This window comes from Mustela putorius, unplaced genomic scaffold (genome assembly GCF_011764305.1).
Source record: "Mustela putorius furo isolate JIRA1106 unplaced genomic scaffold, ASM1176430v1.1 tig00003932_pilon_pilon_pilon:0A:0A, whole genome shotgun sequence".
NCBI lineage: Eukaryota > Metazoa > Chordata > Mammalia > Carnivora > Mustelidae > Mustela > Mustela putorius.
The window spans coordinates 7,910,735-7,919,911 of NW_025422077.1; the positions used below are offsets into that span (position 1 = coordinate 7,910,735).

At 40.9% G+C, this 9,177-nt stretch overlaps 1 long non-coding RNA gene across 1 annotated transcript in view; it reads right to left on the bottom strand.

The window, feature by feature from the left end:
- LOC106006323 overlaps positions 1 to 8,932 on the bottom strand; it is a 60,687-nt gene extending 51,755 nt beyond the window's left edge. Inside the window, exons 1-2 of the long non-coding RNA XR_001180305.2 lie at positions 7,812 to 8,932; positions 3,575 to 3,640 (exon numbers count right to left, since the gene is read on the bottom strand). This is a non-coding gene — a long non-coding RNA (uncharacterized LOC106006323). The remainder of the gene's footprint in view (positions 1 to 3,574; positions 3,641 to 7,811) is intronic.
- Positions 8,933 to 9,177: the final 245 nt, after the last annotated feature.

Consider the following 9,177-nt stretch of genomic DNA (forward strand, 5'->3'; position numbering starts at 1 on the left):
ACTGGTTGCCAGTTGGATAACATTTGTTGAATTTGAGGGATGGCCCCAAAATAGCCATAAAAATAGCTGGAGTTCACAGCACAAATTAAAATGTGTTCTTCTCAGATTCATGAAAATTAAAACATCTACTTTTCAAAAGGTATCATTAAGAAATGAAACAGCAAACCACATGTTTGCAAAAGGGCTTACATTAAAAATATATAAAGAAGACTTATACCTCAATAAGAAGATAATCCAATTAAAAATGGGCAAAAGATTTGATCAAATTCACAGAAGATGACATACAAATGACCAATGAACTTGTGGAAATACTTTCAGCTTCCTAAATCATTAGGAAAACACAAATTAAAATAGTAAAGACTCTACATGACCATTAAAGTGGCTACAATTAGAAAGACTGACAAAAACAAGTGTTGGAGAGGCCATGAAGCAACTGGATTTTCATACACTGCTGGTAGGAATGCAAAATATTACAACCATGCTGGAAAACAGCTTGGCAGTTTTTTATCAAGTCTCATCCAACCCATCAATTCTACTTCTAGGTATTTACCCAAAAGATTGAAAAAAATGTCTACGAAGAGACCTATATACAAAAACCAGCAGCTTTGTCCACAACAGTCCCCAAACTGAGAACAACCCAAGTGTTCGTCAACAGGTGAATGGATAGATAAATTATGGCATATGCACAGAGTGAAATACTTCCCAGGACCAATAAAATACTGACACTCTATGGGTAAATCTCAAAAAACATGCTGAATGAAAGAAGGGAGACACCAAATAAAACACTCTGTATGTTTCCACATATGTGTATGAAATGCTAAAAACAGGAGATCCGTTGGGGGAGTAGAGGGAATTGATTGCAAGGGAGCATGAGGGAACTTTCTAGAGACATGGAAATATCCTCTATCTTGACTGTGGTGGTAGTTACACTGATATACACATTTGTCAAAATTCATTGAGCTGTAGACTTCACATGGGTGCGTTTTATTGTATATATGTGTATCTGGGTAGTAAAGAATTTAACTTCACCCAAAAAGGGGTCTGGCCTTTTCCTTCAGCTTCTGGGAGGTAATCTCTAAGCCCTTGGAATGTCGTGTATGATAGGAGTGTCTTTGTTTACCGGGGGGCCTTGGATTATGTTCATCATCTAACAATGTGACATAGGGTTGGAGCTGGACGCATCCGATAGCATTTAGGGTAGGAGCTGATCACACCAGGAAGACCAACAAATTTGAAGTAGGTGAGGGCTTTGGGTCACACAGTATTGGCTTAACCAAAGGGGCTGGAGCCTAGAGAATGAAATTAGCACACAGGCAACCACTCATGCCTGCAAAACAGAACCTCAGTGAAACTCTGAACATGAAGGCGCAGGTGAGCCTCCCTAGTTGTCAACATTCCATGTATTAGACACAGATAGGAGGAAAATAGCACAGCCGAGACTCCGTGGGGAGAGGACATGGAAGTTCCACATTTACTTCTCTTCCTGGATTCTGCTCGGTGTCATTTTTCCCTTGGCTGACTGTAATCTGTATCCTTCCCCACAATAGAGTGTAACTATGAGTAGGACAGCGTTCAGCGTGTTCTGTGGGTCTGCTAGCTAGCAAGTTATCAAACCTGCACTTGGTGTCAGAAGCTAGAGTGGGTTTATGGAGAGCGTGTCTCCATGAGTCTTGCAGTTTCTTAAACTCCTTAGGACTCAGCTCTAAGCTTTAGCAATATCACATCTCAATACGTATTATTTTTTAACGTATGTAGGTACATATGTTTGTGTGTATGTGTATATATACACACACATCCCCAATGAAACATTGCTTTGAGTGCTAGGAAAGAAAGAATCTCTTAAAAATTTTGCAAGGCCCTTAATATTTTGTGCTCTAGATTTTAAAGACATAGATAGATCTTTATAAACTTAGAAAAAATATGAATGAATGGGCCTCAAATCACAGAATTTATCTGGGCAAAGTGGGAAGAGATAAGCACACCAGGGGTTGTCATTTATTTTTCTCTATGAATATTATTCAAGGGCTGCCTGGGTGGCTCAGTCATTAAGCATCTGCCTTTGGCTCAAGTCATGATCCCAGGGTCCTGGGACTGAGCCCCACATAGGGCTCTCTGCTTCTCCTTCTCCCACTCCCCCTTCTTGTGTTCCGTCTTTTACTGTCTCTGTCAAATAAATAAATAAAATCTTCTAAAAAAATAAAATAAGAATAAAAAATATTATTTGAGTGGTAAAATTAAGGGTCATTTTTGTCTCAATATTTTTCAGCATTTTTCAAATTAATGAAAAAATAAATGTATACTGGGCAAATTTATAAATACATACTAATATATATAAGAAATTCAGAAATATGAAAATTTGACACTTAGAATCTTATGGTCACTGGAAATACAAAACATCTATTTTCATTTATACACAGACTCTTGTTGCAGAGAAGGAAAATACTGTGGCCAAAGCATGTAGGCTTAAAACATTTTATATTTGTATAAAATTCTGTAGAGGAAATAAAATGGAAAATAAGGGGGCGCCTGGGTGGCTCAGTGGGTTAAGCCGCTGCCTTCGGCTCAGGTCATGATCTCAAGGTCCTAGGATCGAGTCCTGCATCGGGCTCTCTGCTCAGCAGGGAGCCTGCTTCCTCCTCTCTCTCTCTCTGCCTGCCTCTCTGTCTACTGTGATCTCTCTCTGTCAAATAAATAAATAAAATCTTTTAAAAAAAATGGAAAATAAGGTGTCACGGAGAAAAAGGAGCAATTAAAGTATCCAATGTAGAAGATGAGCTTGTTTTAGAATTTGTAAAAATAGCTGATGGTTGCTATCAAATCACTATGGTATTTTGCACTCAATTAGATTCATTTTAAAAAATGAGATAATAATTTAATTTTACAATTTCACTATTTATAGTATGCCAGAAGTTAAACCTCTTCAGTTACTTAAACTTTTGTTGAACGATTTTATACGTAAACCTAAAAGTTTGTGGCTCCTGTGTATGTTTTCAGAATTATTTGAGGGGTACATGAATAAAAGATTTGAGGGCCACTAGCGTTCACTGTGAACCACATTTGGCAATCAGTGGATAAATGTAATATTCAATCTAAGCCAAGGACACTCTGCCACCTGGTGGCTCAGAAATTTTCATGGTCACTAAGCAGAAATAAAAACCTCTTCTCAGATCAGGTATGATGATAAACTAATTCATGTACATAGAATCAAGGATGTGGATTATTTAATTACAAGGCATATAGGTTCAGAGGAAGAAATAAAATGGTTAGTTCTGAATATTATCATTGCAAATCCAGAAAATTATCATTGGTAGTCTTTTAGTGGGTAGGAAGAAGTCTAAAATTTCTCGCCTAAGATCAATTTCAGAGATTCTTAAAATTTCAGAGATTCTTAAAGATTTCAGAGATTCTTAAAATGCTAGTCATGTAGTTTTCTGAATTTAAAAGCAACTTTTACTTGTCATTTTATTGTGAAAAAAAGAAAAAAACTGATAGACTATATGCACTGTATAAAAGCGCAATCATCAAAGATTTCATCATACTTTAATGAAAAAACATACATGTAAATAGTTATTACCTGCTTTCAATGGCTATCTCAAAATTCCTGTGGACTAATGATGTTTTCTTCAATTTGTCAACCTTTCTGTCAAAAAATAAGCAAAAAACAAGAAAATGTGGACGTTGGCAAAGTAAAGCCAGTGGCTATACTTCTAACTTCCTGAAAATCCTTCAACAACTCCTCGGACTTACAGGTAATAGAACTTAAAGGTGGTCCCCTTTCTAGGATGTGTGATTTGAACACATACGTGTGTTCTTCTACCACATTCTCTAGATAACTTGGAATAGACAGATGAGAAACTCTTTTTTTCAGGATGCAGCTTCACAATCTTCAGAGTTATTGATAACATACAAATCACACTGCAGATGATTTCAGAACTCTCAGTCCCTTTCATAGAAGTGCCAATCTAAGTGTGTTTCTCTCATATCCCTGTACAAAAACATTTTCAGTTTAATAGGTACCGTACGTAATGGCTGGCTTTGTAATTCCCTAAAGAAAAGAAAGTAACCATTTAGAAACAAAGATAAAAACAAAAGTGGAACATCTACCTTGATTTAATTTTACTTGAAAGTGGTCAAGTGTAAGAGGAAATAAAATTGCAACAAATTTGCTAATTTGACATCAATTCCACTTAGAGTGGAACTGATTCTTCTCTAGTCACTATTTTTTTCTATAGAAAAAAAATATGTAACATAAAAGTCATCATAATCTCTTAGGTTGAAAAAAGGAAACGGGGTCAGGAATCCAGAACAGTCAGCTTTTTTCTCTGTTACCCTAATTTAAAACTCTGCTTTTTTCTTTCCTCCCTCCCATCCTTTCTCCATCACTTCTTTGTTTATTTGTTTGTTTGGTTGGTTCCTTGCTTTACTTTGATTAATTTCCCCACTGTTGGGATATCTTCATGAAAACAAGAGCTCTCTTCTAGAAGTTGGAGGGGTTATTTTGTTTGTTTGGTTGGTTTTGTTTTTGGCTTGCATTAACAGATGATCCTTAAAAGGTCCAATTTATTTACATCTATTAAGATAACAAAAGGACATATTAATGCATGTGCATATGGGGGGAGGAGGATGTAACATACTGCCCCCCCCCCCCCCCCCCGCCGCCAGCAGGGCTAATGATATTAGCTGCTTTATATGAGCATCAGCTATAAGACAGCCTACCCAAGGAAGGTATCATGTCTTTTTTAGTTTATTGTTCCTACTAAGCCTGTCACCACACTTGAATTTAGTAGGTATTCAAAAAACAAACTTATTTAATAAAATGAATAAATAAGACTATGCCCAAGCTAGCTGAAGAAGCTATTATATTTCATTTTGGTTGCTCCTGGGTAATGTTCACATTATCCAACAAAATTTTAAAATATAGCTGCTTCTGAGCTGTCTTGGCTTATAGCTATCTGTTTTGCTTCTCATGTGGTTTAGTCAACTAAAAATGATAGTTTAGAGTAAAAACATATAAAATAATTTAAATATAATCATTTTTAATGGTTAATTCAGTGTCCACAAATGAGTAGCTTATTGGTGACATCTGGCCTGCAGATGTGTTTAATATTAACATTTTTTATAAACAAATACAGGTATTTAAAAAAAATTTTTTTTGAAGATTTTATTTCTTTATATTCAGAGGGAGAGAGAGTGTGTGTGAGCACATATGCAGGGGGATCGGCAGGCAGAGGGAGAAGCCGGCCTGAGGCGGGACTCGATCCCAAAACCCTAGGATCACGATCTGAGCCAAAGGCAGATGCTTAACTAACTGAGCCACCCTGGGGCCTCTAAAGAACTCTGTTCTTAAGTATATAGTAGGCAAGTTTTGGATGGCAGCAAAGTTTTGCATGGACTGATATCTTCAGTAAGTCACAAAGCATTTATGGCTTTGGCCAAGAACTTAATTTTACAGATAAAGAAACTGAAACAGATTGATGACGAGTCAGGAGAGAATGCTTAGGAGCTCTTGCCCTCAACAATAAGTAAAACCAAACCCTCCTCAAAACCTTCCATTAAGATTAACACTTTAAATAAGAAAATTTCATATAAAAATCTGGTTTCCTCATTCTTGTCTAAAAGTCAGAAGATGGGTCAATATCTGCAAATCCTTAGTGACCACAACTGGCTATGGCCGAATGGCCACTGCTCCCTTGAGAAGAAACATATCTGCCACAATATCCACTACTTTTTCCCCCAAACTGAAGCCAGTTTTCAGGGGCTACTTTACCATCCAATTAGTAGTAGAGAAATATTTCTCTGTTGCCATTTTTCTATCAAAAGAGATTAAAAGGACCACAGAGTTTGAGGAAGAAAAAAATGGGTGAACGATTATTTCTTTGTGGAAATTAAACCTATCCCTGCCTGTTTAATCTCTGGACTATGTTTACAGGACTTTGTTTACGGGACTTGCCTGGCCAGTGTGGGCATCCGAATTTGTGACCCCCTGAGATAGCTCACGAAAGGAGCTTTGTCAACATGTTCAAGCACGTAATTCTAGATAACGTGTGTGTGTGAATATGAATACGAACAAGATTTCGAGGCATAGCTCGCCTCTAAATGGGGCTCACATTTCACAAATTCACCTACAAAAACAACTAGGTAAGTTTTGAGAGGCAGTGACAGTGACTTGCCCTACCCCACAGTGAGACATAAAATTGTAGTAACTAAAATGCTACACGTGACTAGCCACCTCAGCAGCTCCAGAAATAGAGCGCAGTCTGTGTGGAGTTTAGAATATGATACAGTTGGCATGGTTGAGTGATAAAAGCAAAGTGCAGGGGCACCTGGGTGCGCAGTTGGTTCGGCAGCTGACTCTTGGTTTTTGGCTCAGGTTGTGATCTCAGAGTCCTGGGATCGAGCCCTCTGTGGCACTCCCTACTCGGCAGGGAGTCTGCTGGATTCTCCTCTCCTTCTGCCCTTCCCCCTGCTTGCATTCTCTCCCTCAAATAAATAAATCTTTTTATTAAAAAAAAAAGCAAAAATACAATAAAATGTATTAGCACATACCCATTTGTGTATGTGTTGTTATATATAAGGGATAATATTTTAAAATTATGAGTGGATTTTTTTCTTTTGTGTTTTGGAGTACAAGCCTTGGGCACTTAAAGCATCTATCTGCCGAAGGAGAAACACTGGAGTGTGTTTCATGCGGTAGATGTTATCGCTGACAAAGTCAATAACCCTTATTATTTCTTCCTTCTTCCATGGCGGCAGAAACCCCACAAAAGATGCTGGGGAAATGCCTGATACCTTCCATCCTTGTCTTCTTTCTGGCTACGGTGCTTCATGTGACATGGGTATGAATAAAATGAAAACTAGAGAAATCTGTTGGGATGGCTCCTGAAGAGATTTCTCACCCTGATATAAAGGACAGAGACATGAGGAGATGTCTCTCCATCCCAAAAGCTCCCCTTCACGATCAGCCTCTGAGCGAGGCTGTCGGATGAAGTGATGCCCAGAGTAGCTGTGACCCTGACGTGATAAGACAGAATAAGACAGAAGACGACAAGTCTTCCTGCAGATGGTGGAGACAAGGGTCGGGAACCCTCTGGCATTGCCAAAACAACTCTGAAGTCCTTAACTCCCAGAGTTTTTTTATCTTGCAAGATTATTAAATGTCTTCATTGATGAGGCCACATTGAGTTAGACACCATCACTTCTACTCCACATCCTTCTAGCTTCTGCATTACAGAAAGAACGTCTAAAGGAGGTCTGAGGTAATATCCGATAACTGATACATAACAACAGTGTTACACAGAGAATTATTCCAACTCCTGTCTGCCCCTGGAGTATATCAGCATCCAAGCCCAGAAGACCCAAGCTCAATGGGTTCCCTCACAGAGTAAAGAAGATGGCGGCTGTGTTGGTGACAGTCGGCGGGGTTGTGTTTGTCTTTCAATCTGTGACATCCAGTCAGGGAGCAGGTAACCGAAGGCACAGGGAAAAGTGGACCCCCTCCACAACCGCTCTGTCTGGGTTCTGGGAAGGTGTAGCCTCATGGCAGGGGGGCCCCAATAGGGGCAGGATCAACTTGGATCATGGTCAGGTGGAAGGTTTAACCCAAGGTTTAGCTTTCATAAGCCACGTGTGCTGGGGCCTGCGTGCTGACAGGCCTCAGAAGTAACTAAGAACCCTGGCGAGGAAGTTCCCCAGAGGCAGCCGCCCTCGCAAGGGCAAACTGACTCTGGAGAGAAAGAAGAAAAGATCTGGCACACAAACCCACAAGAGCTTAACTTGACTCTTAAGTCAGGGGGACAATGAACAGATTGTACCTGAGAATGACATGATGACTTTTGCCGTTTAGAAAGGTCATCCCTGCAGCAGCGTGTGTGGGTCCCGGAAGAGGTGGGCAGCCTGGAGGCAGGTAGACCAGCTCGGAGGACCCAGTGCGGTCTGGTGAGGGGGAACAGTACCTCGTCAGAGGCAGGGAGGAGAGAGAAGATGGTCAGGGAGGAGCCTCTCTTCTCCTTGGTGACCTCTACGCTCCTTAAGGGTGAGACGAGAAAGAACGGGGGTCTAGGATGCTTTTTGGTTATCTGGTTTGGATGGAGGCTGGGAGATAGGAGACCTGTAAGGTGGCGTCTAACAGGGTAAGTTTGAGGTGGGGTTTACAGTACACGGATGCGTCTGACACACGAGCAAAAGAGATGTGAGCTAGACATGTACGTGTGAGAGCCATCACCACAGAAGTGATTTCGAAGGTATGGGTGTGCGTGAAAGTGACTCTAAGAACATATGAAGGAGAATAGCATCGGGGCCGTGCCACACCCGAGGGGTGAGAAGCTAGAACCCGCCAAGGAACCCATACAGGAGCAGCCGGAGAGAGAAGAGTGGGAAACCAAAAGAATGCGACATGGTATAACAAAAGCCAGGCTAAGTGCAGATTGAAGAAGCAGTGGGTGTTCAGTAGAACTCCGTGTTCCAGATAAACCAAGGACTGGAGAAGGCACATTTTTGTCTGGCAACATGGAGGTCCCCTGAGGCAGCAGCAAGAGTAGCTTTGAAGGGAAGGAGAGCCAAAGCCAGGGGGCCGCGTTGTGCACGAGAGAGTGGGGAAAAGCAGAGTACACTTCAGAAAGGGTCTGCCAGGAAAGCAGAAGGTAGAAAGATGCCAGGAAAGCATACAAGCTTGCAGGAGGGGGTTTTGCGACGTTTATCCAGAACTCCGGCACTTAAGTCAACACAGCATGGTGCAATCACAGAAGTAGACTATGTTGACATTGATTTCCGACTTAGAACCGAGAGGCTGAAAGTAAATGACGGCCAAGGCTCTCACTCCTTTGAGGTCATCCAGCAGAAATACCGGACAACTCATTTGTCTTCCGGGGACCTTTATGAAAAGAGTCTCAGGAGGCACCTGGGGGGCTCAGTGGGTTAAAGCATCTGCCTTCAGCTCAGGTCATGATCTCAGGGTCCTGGGATGGAGCCCACATCGGGCTCTCTGCTAAGCAGGGAGCCTGCTTCCCTCTCTCTCTCTGCCTACTTGTGATCTCTCTCTGTCAGAAAAAAAAAAAAAAAAAAGAGCCTCAATCTTTTGCCTGAAGACCTCTTGCTCGTCCACTGGACCTTGGTTGGTTGATTTTTCACTGGGTGTGCCAGAGTGGGTTTCCGACTCTCTGTGTTGTAAGTGAGAAGCCC